The sequence below is a fragment of the Phoenix dactylifera genome, chromosome 5, assembly GCF_051530095.1.
Source record: "Phoenix dactylifera cultivar Ajwa chromosome 5, Ajwa_hap1_PhDact_Kaust_v1.1, whole genome shotgun sequence".
NCBI lineage: Eukaryota > Viridiplantae > Streptophyta > Magnoliopsida > Arecales > Arecaceae > Phoenix > Phoenix dactylifera.
The window spans coordinates 5,095,372-5,113,061 of record NC_143194.1 but is presented as its reverse complement, the minus strand read 5'-3'; positions in this window follow the sequence as shown (position 1 = coordinate 5,113,061).

Sequence of the window (17,690 nt, the reverse complement as noted above, 5' to 3'; positions counted from 1 at the left end):
TTTATGGGCATGCCACTAGATTTTGAAATATATTCTGAAGTAAGGTTATTTTCAGCCTGACCAATGTTTCTTTCTTGATGATGTTAAGAGTGTGCCAATCAATCCGGAAGTTGGATTTCACCGGTACCAGTTTTGTACGAGATAGGTCCGCGAACTGTGACTCAAACCATTCAGGATTGACCTGGTTTTTCGCTGGTCCCTTTAAATTAGCTCCAAATTTGTAATTCTAAAGTTGTGATCTAATTGCTAGGAGAATCATAGTAAGGAATAGAAATGGAAAACTACTTCAACTAATTCTCTTATAGAGTTTAAATATGGATACAAACACATTTACTGCACTAGCCAAATTTTGCTATCTGTATTATAAGTATGTGTTGGGTGCATGAATTCAACCGTCCATTGATTTCTCCAAATAAATAACAATTAGTACATTAAATGAAAAAAAAAATTACATATCGAAATTATTCAGTAGATTCATTTGAATCAACATGGATGTACATCTGACTAGTTTTTCATAACATACGAAAAAGATACTGTGGAACAAATATACTTGCATTGTTCCTCCAGTGCATTTGTATTAAACTATTCAAAGATAATTCAATTTTAAAATTTATAACAAGTGAAAAATAAAATGACAATGTAGTTTATCTTTTTATAATTAAAAAGATCAGAAAAGCCTACCTTATAACATTAAGAAAATGAAAACTAGTTATAGTTTGCAAAAATAAATACAAAGACCTTCATGCTAGAGCAATCCCAAAAAAGTATCCAACTGATCATCATCATCATCATCATCATCATCATCATTATCAACAACAACAACAACAACAATAATAATAATAATAATAATAAAGAAGCAAGCACAAGCTAAGGACTCCCTTCATATGGAGAAATCCTCTCTAGCTTTCTCAAACACTAGAACTTCCAATGGTAGACAACTATGGATTAATTCTAAGTTATGCATTTGATTTGCAAACTTTGCTTTGGCTCGTGAGTGCTGCAAGGTATGCTCTAATTTTTTTGTTTCATTGTGCACTAGGCAATGAAAGGGATAGACCTAGAATTATTGAAAGGATAGGCCTAATCTATAGAATAGATATATTTTGGTGTTTGGTTGAGAAATAAGTGTAAAGAATAGATGGAGAGAATAAGTTGCAGTTAATGTGCATTGAACTATGCAATAGTATGGATTTTATCATAAGATCAAATTGATCTCTCATTTTTTGATTTAGAAGAATCACCAAACTCTATGTGGACTACTGTTACCAATATAAGGAGAACTAGGCACGGTCCATAAGCATGATCTGCTATATTAGGAAGTTAAATTATATGAACAACTTTCAAAAACCTTACATGCTTTTATGACATCCAATTGAAGTTGTTTTCTTTTGAAATTGAACAATTTCTTTTTTTAATTTCTACAATATGTTGTACAAAGCAATCATGACAAAATTCCATCATTTGGACCCTCAAATGACCCGATCAAAGCAAAAATTTTCTTTTCAAAAAATATTTTGACCCAGCATATCTCTCAATCTATGAAGAGTTAGGCAAAGTGACTGACGAAATAATATAATTCATAAACATTCTCTTATGAATACTAACAAAACATGAAATGAAATTTATTTCATAAACTAATATCGAGTAAAGAGAAACACTTCTTCAATTTTAAACTATCTATGTTTTAGCCCATAACCCAAAGTTTAAGTGACTCCTTAGCATTTGAAAAATAACAAGAAATAAAAGGAAGAGCTAATAGCCCAATAAGATACTTCTACCACCTCTAGCTGGATCAAATATATAAATAAAAATACTTAAATAAACAAATACAACACTATGAGTCCATAAGGAAAATAATTTAGAATTAAAATAGTTCTATATTTGTCTTATGAATAACCAAATAGTTTGAAGTAGGTATTCTATTGAAATGGAAGTGAATATCTAGATTTTAATATTAATTAATAAAAATCCAATAATATTATCACGCACACCCAATCTTAGTCTATGGCCATGTTTAGTTCATGGATAAGAAATGAAACAACATTTTTTCCTACAATATGGGTTTGAAATTGTGTTTAGATCCATGATGGAGGCTCAATACAAAAATAATTTCTGAATACAAGCTTTATCATTGATCCACCCTATTGGCAAGGTCAAAATCATAGTCTGACTAGAGAGAAAAGTAATTTTTTTCCACAGCAACTTCAAAGCCTATTTTTATCTATACACAAATATTGATTTTTCAAATACTCATTGTCAGAGTAGAGGAAAATTAATACCTAGTTTTCTATTGCCAAAATCTAAGCTACCCTTATGTACCTCCATTAAATACATTAGAGATCTAGTGATTTGCCTTGGAAAATTTATGCAACTAAGATATACTACAATAGAGATCTAGTGATTTGCCTTAGAAAATATATGCAACTAAGATATACTACAATAGAGATCTTGTGATTTGCCTTGGAAAATTTATGCAACTAAGATATACACGAAGATAGACTTGGAAAGATAAATAAAACATTAACCTTTACCTATCAATATGGTAACCATTTTTAACGTACAAAATTCCATCCTTATATGTATACCTACTTATGAAGAGCTAGAATCTTACCAAGATAGATGCAGTCACCCAACTCCTCATGTGTACGATACTCCTCTCCTTTGATAAGAGACCCCCTGAATACTTCTGCCGATGAATAGAAGGAAGAAGTTAGGCTAGAGCATACAAATCGTGTTGAAGATATGAAGGGATTAGATTGAGGTTATTCTAAAGCAAGATAAAAATAGAGAAGAAATGGTAAAGACTCATCTTAGCTAGCCAAGAATAAGATGCCGAAATTGGAGAGAGTGCGATGGGAAGTGAGAGCAAGGCATTGATGTTGGAAAGAGAGTAGATGGGGAAAGAAAGAGAGCTAGGGCTTGAAGGAGAAATGAAGAGAGAGAAAGCAGGTAAGAGAGAGGGAGATGTTGCAGGAGATAGAAGGGGGTACGACAAAAGAATACATGAGAGGAAGTATTGCAGGCATGATCCAAGTGGATCACATGAGAACATATCTATTTGTTGGGTTTAGGTTACAATTTACATCTTGATGTTGAGATAGTAAGACAAAGCTAAAGAAGAAGAAAGAAATGAGAGAGGCAAAGAAAGAAATTGAGAGTGAAAAGGAAATGAAATCAAGAAAGAGAAAGCAAGAGAAAGAGCAAGGGTGTTAAGTGATGAATCAAAGGTGCGACGGTGCTGGTTTCATACACCAAAGAAGGTGCTTTCCCATGTTAGAAGAGCAAGCATGATCTTGGTTCACAATCCATATGAACTATGTCTCTTCTTTATTTTTCTTAAAATTTAGGCATCAACCCCCACCTAGTGCCCTCTCGATCCCAAATTGTCCCCTACCAACCCCAATCAAATTGCCACCACATGCCTTCCATTTGATGCAAACATCATTTTTGTGTGAGGATCGGTGCGGGTATGTTTAGTTCCACTAGGTAGATCTTATGTACTTGTACAGGATCAAGAAACTCAAATAACAACTTCCGGCTAACCTTTTTAGGTGAGGTTCTATATAAATTCAGGGCATGACAAGAATGGTATCAGAGTGGATCGGCCCCATAGCCTATGTGGACTAGTAGATATTGTAGCACGGGTTAATGAGGGTTGACCACAGACTTATCATAGTACTTATAATTATATTTGAATGGATTTGGACCTTGAACCTAACGAGGATGTCTGGACTTAAATGGAGTGAGTATCTAAAGATCGATGTGGACGTATGTTTAGTCCCACATTGGCTATGCACTAGGTAGATTTTGGAGACTTACAAGACCAAGAAATCCAAATAATATTTTTTGGCTAGCCTTTTTAGGTGAGGTACTGTGTTGTAACATTTTGTGACCCTCTCACTCTTTGAGCACTCTTGCTTATTAGATCTTCCTTATATATATATATATGTGTGTGTGTGTGGAATTTGGCCACCCATCAATCAGTGCTAAATCCTTCTGCAACATCTACAAAAGGCACTACCTTAAAGATGGTATATCGAGTGTGCACTCCTTCGTTCTTGAGTCATAAAGGTCAGGCACTTGTCTAGGCACTTCAGGAGAAGTCTTTTAAAAGAGGGGAAAAGGATTCTAGCCCCACCTACTAGGCTGGGTTCCTCTTAAATTTCTTGACAGCCTACCGATGTATATCTGTATGCATATCATTATATAAATGCATGCATGCATGCATGCATTTTTATGTATATGTATATGTATACATATATGTATACGTAGATATATGTATGTATATGTATGCATGCATTGCATTTGTGTATGCATGTACTATAAATAATCTTACTAAGCCATGATAAAAATCACATATCGATTCTTTGACAAAGGAGGCACTGTTTGCCCTATGTCTAGAACTATTCAGAGGTTTAAAAATCCCAGAAAATTAAAGGTCTTATGTGTTTGGCGGTTAGAAATAAATGACATATAAAGAGGTGCTTTGGCTTGGAAAGGTTAGCCAGGTAGCATGATCTATATCTTGTGCAAGATATCTTTAGAGAATAGAAGGGAGACCTCTCAACTCGTGTTTTGGCTAAGCTTCTCTTTTCTTCTTTTTTCCCTCAGTTGAATGGGTGTCAAGTGTTGCTATCGTTTTCAAGTGTTTCTATTTATATTTACTTTACTAAAAAATGGTTTATATCTCAATGAAGTAGGGTAGGTTTTCCTGCATTGCTATTTTATCTTTTTTTACTTAATTATGCATTTTAAAATTGAATTATCTTTGAATGATTTTTCATGGAATTTTAAAATTTAATTATCTTTGAATGATTTATGGAAATTGATCAGATTGTGAGTGTGCATGTTCCAAGATTTTCTTAGTGGCTTGTTATAAAATTAGTCAGATATACACGGAAGAAATATATGCTGCTTCAAGTGAATCTCTTGAATGATTTGAATATATAACATAATAACTTTTAAATATAGTTACCATTTATTCAGACAAACCAGTGGGTGGTTCGGAGCGCCACCCAGCATGTAGTTTCAGATCATATGGCCAAATTTGACAAGTCTATTAATTGTGTCTCTATCCATGCATAAACCCTGAACCGAATTAATGTGGTTGTAACCCTTCAAAAAAAAGGAATTAATGTGGTTGTCATTGCTGTCCCTTAACATGGTTCCCCTAGTAATTAGACAACAACCTTAATTATAGTTACCAAATTGGAACTAATCTAGATAGAGGAAACAACCTCACTGCAAAATACATTTCGAAATTCAGTGGTATACCCATAAAACATTGAAAACGATTTGACCAAAAATGTAACATAGTCTCTTCCTTTGGGCTATATAACAACCCAAACACGTCGAAGGGATGAACATAAAACGGAGAGGGAGAGAGAAGAGGTGGGTGCGGGGGGAGAGATGGACCCGAGGAGACTCTTCGTGGTATACTGGGATTGTATGCGAAACCATGCAGTGGAGCTCGGGGGCCACGCAGTGGACGGTTGCTGCGCGTACGCTCTAGACCGTGCACGGCCTGAGAGCTACTACTGCGAGGCGTGCGGCTGCCATCGCAGTTTCCATCGGTTGATGGTTGTTGAATGGCAGGCTCGTGACCATGTGGAGGATGAGGGCAGCTCCGTAACTGCGTCCTCGCCCGCCGAGACGGTGGAAGGTCCTCCCTGTTAGAATAATTTCAAAATATGGGCATACACTGATTGCGTATTTTTGTTTTATAAAACGGGTTAGACGTATGGCTCAGAATGGTACTATGATTAAGCCCAATATGATGTGTGATCATTTTGTTTTATGGGCTTTGGTGCACCTTGGATGTATAGGATTGAGTCCTATTTATTGTGGTACTTTTAGTATGTAGGCCAGGAAACCCAATTAGGGTTTTGGAGCCTTTAATGGGAAGGCTCCTCTATGTTTCCTATATATAGGCTAGGTCCCCCTCTCCTCTCCATATGGTTGATAGCTTGCCCCATTGACGGCTATCTTTTGTGAGGAGCAAGGAAGGGAAGATCCAGCCGCTATTATTCCAGGTGATTGAAGAACGTATTCAATATGTCTTCCGCAGGTATATCCCTTAAACTTGAATACAGTATTATTTGTGATTCTAAATCTTAGCATGTTATTATTTATGACTAACAATTGGTATCAGAGCCTCCATGCTAAGATTAGAGTCCTTCATACACAATTATGATTTCATCTAGACTTACGGATTAATTTTATGTATCGGTGAATGGATCTTCTACATAAATCTGCATACACAGATTTTTCATTGATAATCAAATATCAGGTTTGATTTTAATTTAAATCTGCCATTGTATATTATTTTCGGATTAAAAAAAAAAAAAAAACTCTGTTTTTCCTTCTCCCGCATACATCCTTCATCTTCTTCCCGTTCTACAACTCCTCTCTTCATGGGCTAAAAGAAGAAGAAGATGAAGGATGGCAAGGGGCCTTCCTCGCCGCTGGCCGGCGCCTCTGTACCGTGCGACGGCCGGCGGAAGGAGGCCGAGGCGGCTCGCCCGCCACCACCGCGGGCGGACGGCCGCCCCACAGCGCCACAGCAGGCGGACGCCGCCGCCGCTGCGGGCCGCGGGCGCGTCCCAAGCCACCCCACGGCCGGCCGCAGGCCGTGGGGCCTCGCCGGGACGCCGCCAGGCTCGGCCGTGGGGGCCTTCTCCCGGCCACCCCACGGCCGGCCGCCCGTCTCAGGGCGTCGCGGCGGCCCGGCGGGGGGTCGCCGGCCACGGGTGGTGGCCGGCACAGTGGCTGCCATGGGAGGCAGCCACGGGTTGCTTCCATCCCCCCCCCCCCCCCCCCCCCCCCCCCCAAAAAAAAAAAAAAAAAAAGGCGGCGGCCGTGAAGACTGAAGAGGAAGAAGATGGAGAGGGAGAGAATTGCTTAGGTTTTTTCTTTTGCTTGGGCTTAAGCTTGGGCTTTGGTTTTGGGCTTGCAAAGCCCAATCTGAATAAGTCCATGATTGCAGGTTGGGCCTTTTATTTAGTCAGCCCATGTTTATTTCATTTGCATTTTATCTTAATGGATCAGAATGGGTTTCGGCCTGGGGCAAAGAGTTAGTAACCCATTTAATTATTGTTTAAATACTGAATAATTTGAATTAGGCCCTCATGCATATTAATTATTGAAGTGTTAAATTTTGGACATATCTTGCTACCATATATGCCTTGAATTTTGTAATTAACATTTTTTGTTTAGATCACATATGATTTTGATTATGACTATAGCATGTTTAATAGTTATGATTTTATCACATAACTATCATTTTGTGATTAAAATTTGTTGGGCATAAAGACTATCCTTATTTTTCCATTAAGAGAATATTTTGAAATTGAAGTGGGTGGTAGCCACCAAAGTGGCACACTCAGTGATATTTATCTAATTTTCTCAAAAAAAAAGGAAAAAAAAAAAAGGAAAAGGGGTAGCATTGCATTTTTCTAGATTATTGCATGCAATATCTTGCCCGAAGGTGTTATTGTGTATGATGATTTAGAAAAATGACATGAAGTGATTAATGGGATTGCATTAGCCTAGAATCATTCTTCTGCCCAAAGGCGATGGTGTTTCGAAAGCTGATGTGACTTTGTTAATTGGCTTCATGATATGTTTTAAGAGTACCTTATAGCATGTTGTATTGTTAGCCCAAAGGTGACTTTACAATGATGCACCAAGGCTCTTACCGTAATTAGACTTCTATGTTTTTCAAGTTGATTACGGACTATCTAATTAATAGCCCAAGTTGATTAGATAGATATGTTATCATCCATTAATTGCATGCATCATATTTGGATGATATTAAATAAAATATGTTGTTTCCGCAGTTTTTGAATGCCTGTTCCCTATCAAGCCAAATGTCTGTCGTTGAAACCTTGACTGGAAATAATTATGTGAGATGGAAACGAGGCATAGAAATAGCACTGAGTTTTCTTGGGTTTAGATTTTGCTTTAGAGGAGCAGCACCGAGCTACGACCTCTCTAATGCACTAGTAATTTCAGCACCTCTTCACTAATCTGCAGATCCTCTCAAGTCATGAGCTAGGCTTCGGTTTCAATTTTGATAGTCAAGTAATGGTTTAAGTTTTATGTAGGCAAACAGATAGATCCCAAGCTCATCTACTAGGTTTTATTGGGGAATTCTGAAAGTGTCGATAAGCATTAGGCTTTTCTAGGCAGAAGTTAATGAGGGTTTTCAAGTTAAAAAAAAAAAAAAAAAATGATGATGAGTTTCTGGAATCAAACAACAGTTGAACTGATATGGAAAACAAACCGCCCGCTGATCACAGATCCATACTTAGCAGCAATGGATGGAGTGATGTGAGCAACAGACCAACTTGCTGATCAAAAATCTGCACTTAGTAGTAGACTGGTCACGGTTAGTAAGCTGAGGGCTCTATAAGAGCTGAGTATTGAGACAACATGTTTATAGACAATTAAGAGATTGATTTGAGCATCGGAAAGGGACTATAGGGGGTGCTTCAAGAGCAGACCGAGCCAGTATAATCAAATCTGAGCTAAGTTGGACCAGAAACCCTTATTCAGGCTGGTGGCTACTTCTGATAGTTGAGGCTATATGCATGTAGAACTTGAAGCAGATTTAGGCTGGTTGGGGGCAGAAAAAGGGAAAAGAATAGAAAATATTTTGAAGAAAGAAGACTTGCTCCAGACTCCCCATCTTGGTCAAGCCTTTTACTGAAACAATAAAGCCCCTAAGTTGGTTCAAACTTGAAATTAATTTTTAAGGAATCAAAACATTAGAGAAAGTAATATGTGACCTTTTCATAACCAATACAAAGGTCAACTCATCTCAACATTTTTGTCAAGATTCATCCAACATCTTTAATATGTCCTGAAATCATGGCAGACTCCATGAGGACTACTACAGCTAATTGATATGTCCTAAATATGTGGCGGACTCCACAAGTCTTACTACAGTTTATTGGCATGCCCTATCTCTTTTGGCAACCATGACATTCAATATGAACCTGCTAGCATGGTCGTTTTATGGTCCAATTTTATGATATAGTCACCTGCAATAAGGTCTGTACTATACCTACTATTAATGGCAAAATGCAATTTCCCCAATTGCTTGGAACGAAAGATCTGGTCATCGAGTCTCTGTTGGTTTTGATGCAACTGACATATTTTAAGCCATCAATAAACATCCATTTTCTGTGTTGTGGCATAAGCATTTATGGCACATTTACAAAGGAGCGAATGGAAAGATTGATGAAAGCTGACATTCTGCCCTCTCTGAATTTTTCAGATATTTACACTTACGTAGATTATATTAGGAAAAACTGTCTGAAACTATAAGGAAGATATCCACTAGGAGCAATGGTTCTTTTGGATCTTTTTCACATCGATATTAGTGGACCGTTACTTTCTACTATATGTGGGAACAAATACTTCATAACCTTCATTGATGATTTCTCGCATTATAGTTATGTTTACTTGAGTAATGATAAATCTCTCGCTCTTGAGAAATTTAAAATATTTAAAATGGAAATAGAAAAGCAATGTGGGAAGAGTATTAAAATTGTAAAATCTGACCGTTGTGGTGAATACTATGGTAAGTATGATGAGTCCAGTCAGAACTTGGATGATTTTGCGAGATTTTTACAAGAATGTGGGATAGTTCCTTAATACATAATGCCAGGAATAGCTGAGCAAAATAGTATTTTTGAAAAGCATGATCGGACTCTGAAGGATAAGCTTAGCAGTATGATTAGTAAAACAAATTTGCCAGAATTCTTATGGGGTGAAGCATTAAAATCTGTCGTATACATTTTGAAAAAGGTTCCTAGTAAAGCTGTTGAGAAAACTTCTTTTGAATTGTAGACAAGACGTGAACCCAATTTAGCCCATTTTAGAGTTTGGGGCTGCCCAGTTGAGGTTAGGATTTATAATCCTACTGAAAAGAAATTAGACCCCAAATCTACACCAGAATTTATAGATCAAAGGGCTATAAGTTCTATAGTCCTAATCATGGCACCAGAATTATTGAGTCCATTATGAAAAAATTTTTTTTCTTGCACTTGGTACTAGTGGGAGTTCTGTATTAAAGAAAACTTTTGCTGAACCGGATCAAGTTGTAGTTCCAATTCTCATTGTATAAGAAAGAGTTATTTCTCAGCCGATTATAACAATTAATGAAGAACCTGGGCATCAAGAAGAGCCTCACATTCCTCCTCCAACTACAGTTGAGTCATTTTCTGAACTATAGGTTAGGAGATCACAAAGGGAAAGAAGGTCTGCCTTGCCTAATGACTATAATGTCTACTTACTCGAGAGTGATTTTAATATTGGGCATAATATTGATCTTGTCTCTTTTAATGAACATTAACAAGACCTGATTTAGATAAATGGCTGAATGCCATGGAAAATGAAATGCTTTCTATAAAGAGAAATGGAGTTTGGGAACTTGTTGAACTTCCACCACATGTTAAGGCCATAGGTTGCAAATAGGTTTACAAATTCAAGTAAGACTCAAAAGGGAATATTGAACCACAAAAAGCTAGATTGGTTGCAGGGTTCACTCGTCGAGAGGGCATCGACCATAATGAGACTTTTTCACCGGTTTCATCCAAGGATTTCTTTAGAATTATCATGGCACTTGTAGCACACTATAATTTGGAGTTTCATTAAATGGATGTTAAGACAATATTTTTAAATGGAGATCTCTATGAAGAAGTTTACATGAGGCAACCTGAAGGTTTTGTCGTAGAAGAAAAGAAAAATTTGGTGTGTAAGTTGAACAAATCCATATATGGGCTCAAGCAAGCATCCCGATAATGGTATTTGAAATTTGATGAAGTTGTGCTTCTCTTGTTTTTGTTGAAAATACAGTGGACCAATGCATTTATCTCAAGATCAGTGGGAGAAAATTCATTTTTCTTATTTTGTACGTGGATGATATTTTACTTGCCAGTAGTGACTTAAGGTTACTTCATGAGACAAAGAAAATATTATCTGCTAATTTTGAAATGAAAGATCTTGGGGAAGCTTATTTTGTACTTGGAATTGAAATATAGTGTGATAGAGACCGTAGCTTGTTTGGTTTTCACAGAAGACATACATACGACGTATCCTAGAGAGTTTCAATATGCAAAAGTGTGCACTTAGTGATGTACCTATTGTAAAAGGGGATAAGTTTAGCAAATCCCAATGTCCAAAGAATAAACTTGAAAGGAAATCTTTGAAGAACATACCGTATGCAAGTGTTGTAGGGAGCCTGATGTATGCTCAAGTTTGCACTAGAGCAGACATAGCCTATGCAGTGAGTGTCTTTTGTAGATTTTAATCGAATCCAGGACAAGAGCATTAGAAAGCAACTAAGAAAGTTTTGAGATTATCGAAAACGACTGAAAGTTATATGCTTACCTTTCAGCGTACAGATCATCTTGAGGTGGTAGGCTACTCAGATTTTGATTTTGTAGGATGTCAAGATAATCTGAAGTCAACTTCAGGTTATATTTTTATAATGACTGGTGGTGCTATTTTTGGAAAAGGTATTAAGCAAACTCTAGTGGCTTCTTCTAACATGCAGGCTGAATTTGAGGCATGTTATGGAGCTACAGTCCAAACCATTTGGTTGAGGAATTTTATTTCAGGACGGAAAGTTGTTGATTCCATCTCGAGACCAATTACCATCTATTGTGATAATAGTGTAGCGGTATTCTTTTCAAAGAATAACAAGAGTTCTGGTGGCTCTAAGCATATAGACATCAAGTACTTGGTGGTCAAAGATAAAGTTAAAGAAGGGCAGAAAAAAAATAGAACATATAAATACAGAGGCAATGATTGTAGACCCATTGACTAAAGGACTCGCACCAAAAGTCTTTAAGACACATATTGCAAATATGGGCATTGTGGAAACCTTTGATATTTTTGGTTAGTGGGAGTTATTTATGTAGAAGAATTATGTTTTAGCTTGATCCCCTTTACAGGGTACGTAGGCAACCCATATGCTTCGGGTACAGCCTCTTCCAATAATAATAATATTTATCTTCCTATTTATAATTCTGTATTTTGTGCACAGAAATTATAATTATGTTTAAGCATGCATTTCACATATGTCTTTTATTATGATATCATTTTGATCTCGAGATATAATGCATAAAGACATGATGTGAGTCTCTTTTGAGATATGTAGCTTCTTTTGAAGCATTTATGAGGACCAATATGAATTAGCACACCTTTGATCACATTTTGGTGCTAAGTTCATACTACATACTACCACATTGGTTGGAGGATGGGGATCCATGTCGATAAGGATGTTAGCATTTGTAGCTGTGGAGTGGTCTTACATCGATTAAATGGTGTAACGACTTCCATGTTCAATGTTGATGTTCTTGTTGGACCGGATCATGTAACCAAGGTGATTATCATTTGAGCTATATGTGTGGCCACTTTTGTAGTCTAACCCGAGAGTCGTTTTCAAAACAAAGTTTTTAAATTAATATGACAATCCGTGTTCGCCCAAGTGGGAGAATGTTAGAATAATTTCAAAATATGGGCATACACTGATTGCGTATTTTTGTTTTATAAAACGGGTTAGACGTATGGCTCAGAATGGTACTATGATTAAGCCCAATATGATGTGTGATCATTTTGTTTTATGGGCTTTGGTGCACCTTGGATGTATAGGATTGAGTCCTATTTATTGTGGTACTTTTAGTATGTAGGCCAGGAAACCCAATTAGGGTTTTGGAGCCTTTAATGGGAAGGCTCCTCTATGTTTCCTATATATAGGCTAGGTCCCCCTCTCCTCTCCATATGGTTGATAGCTTGCCCCATTGACGGCTATCTTTTGTGAGGAGCAAGGAAGGGAAGATCCAGCCGCTATTATTCCAGGTGATTGAAGAACGTATTCAATATGTCTTCCGCAGGTATATCCCTTAAACTTGAATACAGTATTATTTGTGATTCTAAATCTTAGCATGTTATTATTTATGACTAACACTCCCAATAACCAGCAGAATGCTAATAGAAGAAGGCCTCGGAGGAGCCAAAGAATCCGGGCTAGGGGCCCGGCAGCAACGTCCGGGTGAATCTGAGAGCTTTTCAATCTATTGATGCAAAACTGAAGGGCAAGTAAAATAAGATCTGCATTCCCCATATGTTCTTTGCCTTTCTTCTTGTGTTTCTACATGACTAAAGATTGGAACTTCTGTCTCTCATGCATGATGATATATATCCCTTGGTTTCTTATATATTTAGTGTTGTTCTCATGGCATGTGAAACTGAACTGTGTATCGTGTTGCCAACTATAAGAGTCGGGAATCCTGTGATGATGATGTTGAAACCTTGGATCATCTCAAATGTGAACGGGAGACAAAGATCGAACTCCATCCGTATATATCAGATTTTTTTTTGAATTTTCTTCCGGGGTTTATTTTAAAGCCTTGGACATCTCATGCTATAGATGAGTCCAGGATTGGTTACCTCTCGATCTAAGGGTTGGCAAAAACGTCGTCCGCAAAAATCGTTTACCAATCGGATCCCATGGATACACATCAATTTCCAACGGATCTACCTGAGAGTCCACCCTAAAACAGCTTCCATTTGGTCGGATCTCACAAAAACACCTCACTTTGTAGGCCTAGCTTCATACCGAAGAGAAATACGGTTTTTGATTTCACATCTTCTACAGCAAGATCAGAATGAAATTGGCGGGATCGATGAGATGAGATCTCCATTGAAGATCGAAATGATTCGCTTCTTCTCGTAGGTTTTCGATTTAGGTTTGTTTGAGAGAATGATTTATTTAATTTTTAACACCGGTGTTTGTTCATGTGGTTATTGTATTGTACCTTATTGAGCATGTTTGGGAGGATTATTTGCCCATCAGCATTGTTTTATTGGTTACGGAGCTCTTCTAACGAATTTTCTGCCAAATGCTATTACAAGTTTCATCATCTTGACGATGTTAAGCTTGCTTGTATTATGGATATACGGAAATTGCCTGTGAGAAGGTGCAGGGTTTCTGTTGGTTGGCATTCAAGAATAAAGTTCTTACGATGGATAATTTACAATGGATAATTTACAGAGAGATTTTCTGATTAGTTTTTGCACCTAATCAGGCTTCCATTGTTTGATTTGTTTCTTATCATTGTTGAAGAATCAGCCTGGCTGGGGGTTCGTTGATTTCTTTTTGGTACAATATGGAAGGGGAGAAGATCAAGAAAAAATTCAGAGCTAGTTGGATTTTTTATCCTTGGTTATCTGGTGATCTTTATGGCTGGAGACGAACATGAAGATTTTCAGAGTATTCAATAGCAATCGCCAATCAAAGGCAAAGTTTAGATGCTTTTTGTATATTTTAAAGATATTTGCCTTTCGTAACTGGACCTCCTCCAAGGATAAGCCCTTAACGTATATTTGGTTACAAGAAATCCATGAAAAAAGAGAAGAAAAATAGAACACCATGGAAAATGGGAAATTTTCTGGACTAGTTATCAATTTTTCAAACTTGTTAATATATTGTTGAACGAACAAAAGAAAACTAGATCTTTTCAATGAAAACAATTTTTAGAAGAGATTTTCTGTGAAAGCAAACAAACGGAGCTAAAAATAGTCGGTATGTCTATTCATTTCCGAATCTAATTTAACAAGCATATGACAAAACCTGTTTTACTTATCAAAAAACAATTTTCTTTGTTTCCATGTGTGATAGATTTTTACAGTGTTTTTTCTACTTGAAGATTTCTTCCATTCAAGCAGTGGCCCAAAATGAAGATTTCTTCGACTACCTATTGGTGTAGGCTGTAGACTGAACCACGCAAATATCTATCTCTTGTTTTATGATTTTGCTTAGCTAGCTGTCGATAGATTCATGTCGTAACATATATTTCATGACACAACACAAATTAGGAAAGATACAAGATCACCATCCTCTCACAAGAGGAGCACCATTCTCCTAAGCTTGCAATCTAGCTCATCTAAGTTCTTGGAATCCTAGCTTTACAAAAGAAAGAAAGAACCTCAATAACATTTTCTTGATTGAGAGAATTCAATTGCATTGCAGTAACCTTGTTTACCCTTTTTGTAACCTTTGAATTCCTACTACAAAGGGTTACAAAAGAAAAATCCAACCTTCCTGAAAAGTCTTGTTCAGAAAAATGGTCTTGCTCAAACTATGATAATGTATCTTATGCCTTCTAAACCATAGCCTGTGTCATTACCAAAAAAAAAAAAGGGAAAAAAAATCAGCCTCTTTGAGGTGATAAAAAGAAACTTTTATCTCTACTGTTTGCTTGGGGCTCCTACAAGGTTTCAAACTGCCACTTTGACTTGCATTGACATTGATAAGCCAAGCTGACCAAGAGAAAAACAACTAGCTAGATTATCTATGTTTGGAAAAATTACTCATCCATGAATGTCTGGCTATATCCTTTATATTTGTCCTATTTTTGAGACTGATTTGATTGTTGATGATCCTGTTGATTTTCTAACTTGCGAGCAGCTCATCCTACATTATTTAGGAAAATAAAATTTTCTTCTTTCCTTTTCCTTAATCAAATAATTTCTCTTGTTGTGTGCGCATGTGTGTATGTATATGTCAGGTTGGGAAATAAAGAGAGTCTTATTGGCTATATTTTTTTCCATTCTGCTAACTATTCCACATTTATAATCTCAGTTCTTAAAAGTAAAAAGGTCAGGTTTAGTTGGTAATAAAATTAGTGAAAACTCACTCCCCTTGCTCAAGAACTTGGAAAAAGTCTCTTGATAAATTCCCTACCTCTCTATCACTCTACCTATAATGGAGAGAGGAAGTGTAGAGTAAGGGAAGAGAAAAACTGGGGGGAAAAAAAAGAATAAGAGAAACAAATGAGAATGAGTGAGTGAGAGAGAGAGAGAGAGAGAGTAAAATGAGGGTGGACGAGCAAAATGGCCAAAAAAAAAATAAGCGTCGGTAATGCCTCTTTTTTTTTAGTGTTCTAAAACAATAAAATAATTAAACAATATGTTTTCTATTTTATTTCAGCATTTTTAAAGTGATTGATTTGGATGAGTCCAAATCAGATTGATTTAAACAAATCAAGAGTTAACTCTTCCAGATCAGTTGTACAAGTTCTAGGAATCTATGGACCTGGGTTTGATCCAGTCAAAAGTCAAGTAGATTGACCCATATCTATATCTTAAAATATTACTTAGGACAAGATTCAGATTCTATCTTTCATATGAGAACGAATATCTCGATGTTTGAGCCTTTGAGGTGGACAGCCTCTCCGTCTCCTCTCTCCCTCTCTCTCTCTCCCCCACCCCCTCAACTCCCCTCATATCAATGGTGTCCCACAGCCGTCGGACCTCTACCCGACCACTCCTCCAGCATCGTCCGCTCCTCTCATCGTACCCTATCCTCTCCTCTGATGCCATGCAATGCCGCCGGACCTCTCGCCCTCCGCTCCTCCCACACCGTCCACATATGGGCCAAGGTTCTCGGTCCCTCTCAATAGGTTGGAGCATCAATCCTCCTTTTCAAAACCATATCCCCTATTTGGGTTTTATTTTTTTAAAATTTTTGTTTTCTTGGTCTGATTTTGGGACGTAGGTGGCAAAATTATAAAACAAAAAAGTTCAAACTAATAGCTGGAGTGAACTTCTGAAAATTTGATAATAATGTTTTGATGATCCCTTCATTGTAAAACTCAACAATTCTTTCTATTCCTTCAGTTAACTACTTCTCTTTTCATGAATATCATCTTTATTGTATCATTGCCTACCCGTTATTGCTGTTTTCGTTTTTTTTTCTAACAGTTTTAGAACCGTTAGCTAGGAAATATATCAATTTGAACTGATTAACAAATCTCTTTGTTATGGCACTGCATAAATGCTAGTGGTATGTGAGTTTAATCTTGAAACGTCTTTGTTTTAATTTGGTTAAAATGCAACAATTCTGTCCATGGAGTTCCTAAAAAGTATGTCAAAGAAAGACCATTTTTTGTTCAAATTCATTGTCACACTTACTACAGATCTCCATATGAGATAAGCTCTCACCAATTGAAAGGTATGATATGAATGAGTTGGATCAGGTGGTTTGGATAGCAGCAAGCAGGATATTTGTTGGAGATATATGAGTAAGCTTTAGGAGATGGTGTTAATTGAAGAGAAAGGTATTTATTGCCAACAAAATTGCCAGTTATTTCAGTTCAAGCATTTCTATGTTGTCTCTGACCTGGTTAATCGATGTTACATCAATATTGTTGTATCATATTGCTTGTTGAAGAGATCAATGTTTCTAAGTACAAGCGCCTTCACATATTATATAGCACACTCAATAACTACTAAATGATATTTGTCCTTAGATCCACCGCTAACTGTGAAGTTCTAGAATACCTGACCAAGTACCTCTTTGGGTTATAGATCGCAGTCCTTAGCTCATAACTGTCTTGTTATTGATGTAATATCATGGAACTAATGAAAAACATATTTTTTTGCGTTAAAGTTCTCTACTGGTACACTTAGTAGCTAATAAATATCTTGTAGAGATCATATTGGTTACTGATACATATATTGTCAAATGCAGACGTTAAATAATGGATGGCTTGCTATGGTATTGATGATCATTTTGTGGCGAATCAATTAGTTGTTAGATATGTGGATTATTCTCACAAGGTGCTCTCTCAAATGTTAACAAGGCCACTCCATCAAGTGAAATAAATCATCTTCGT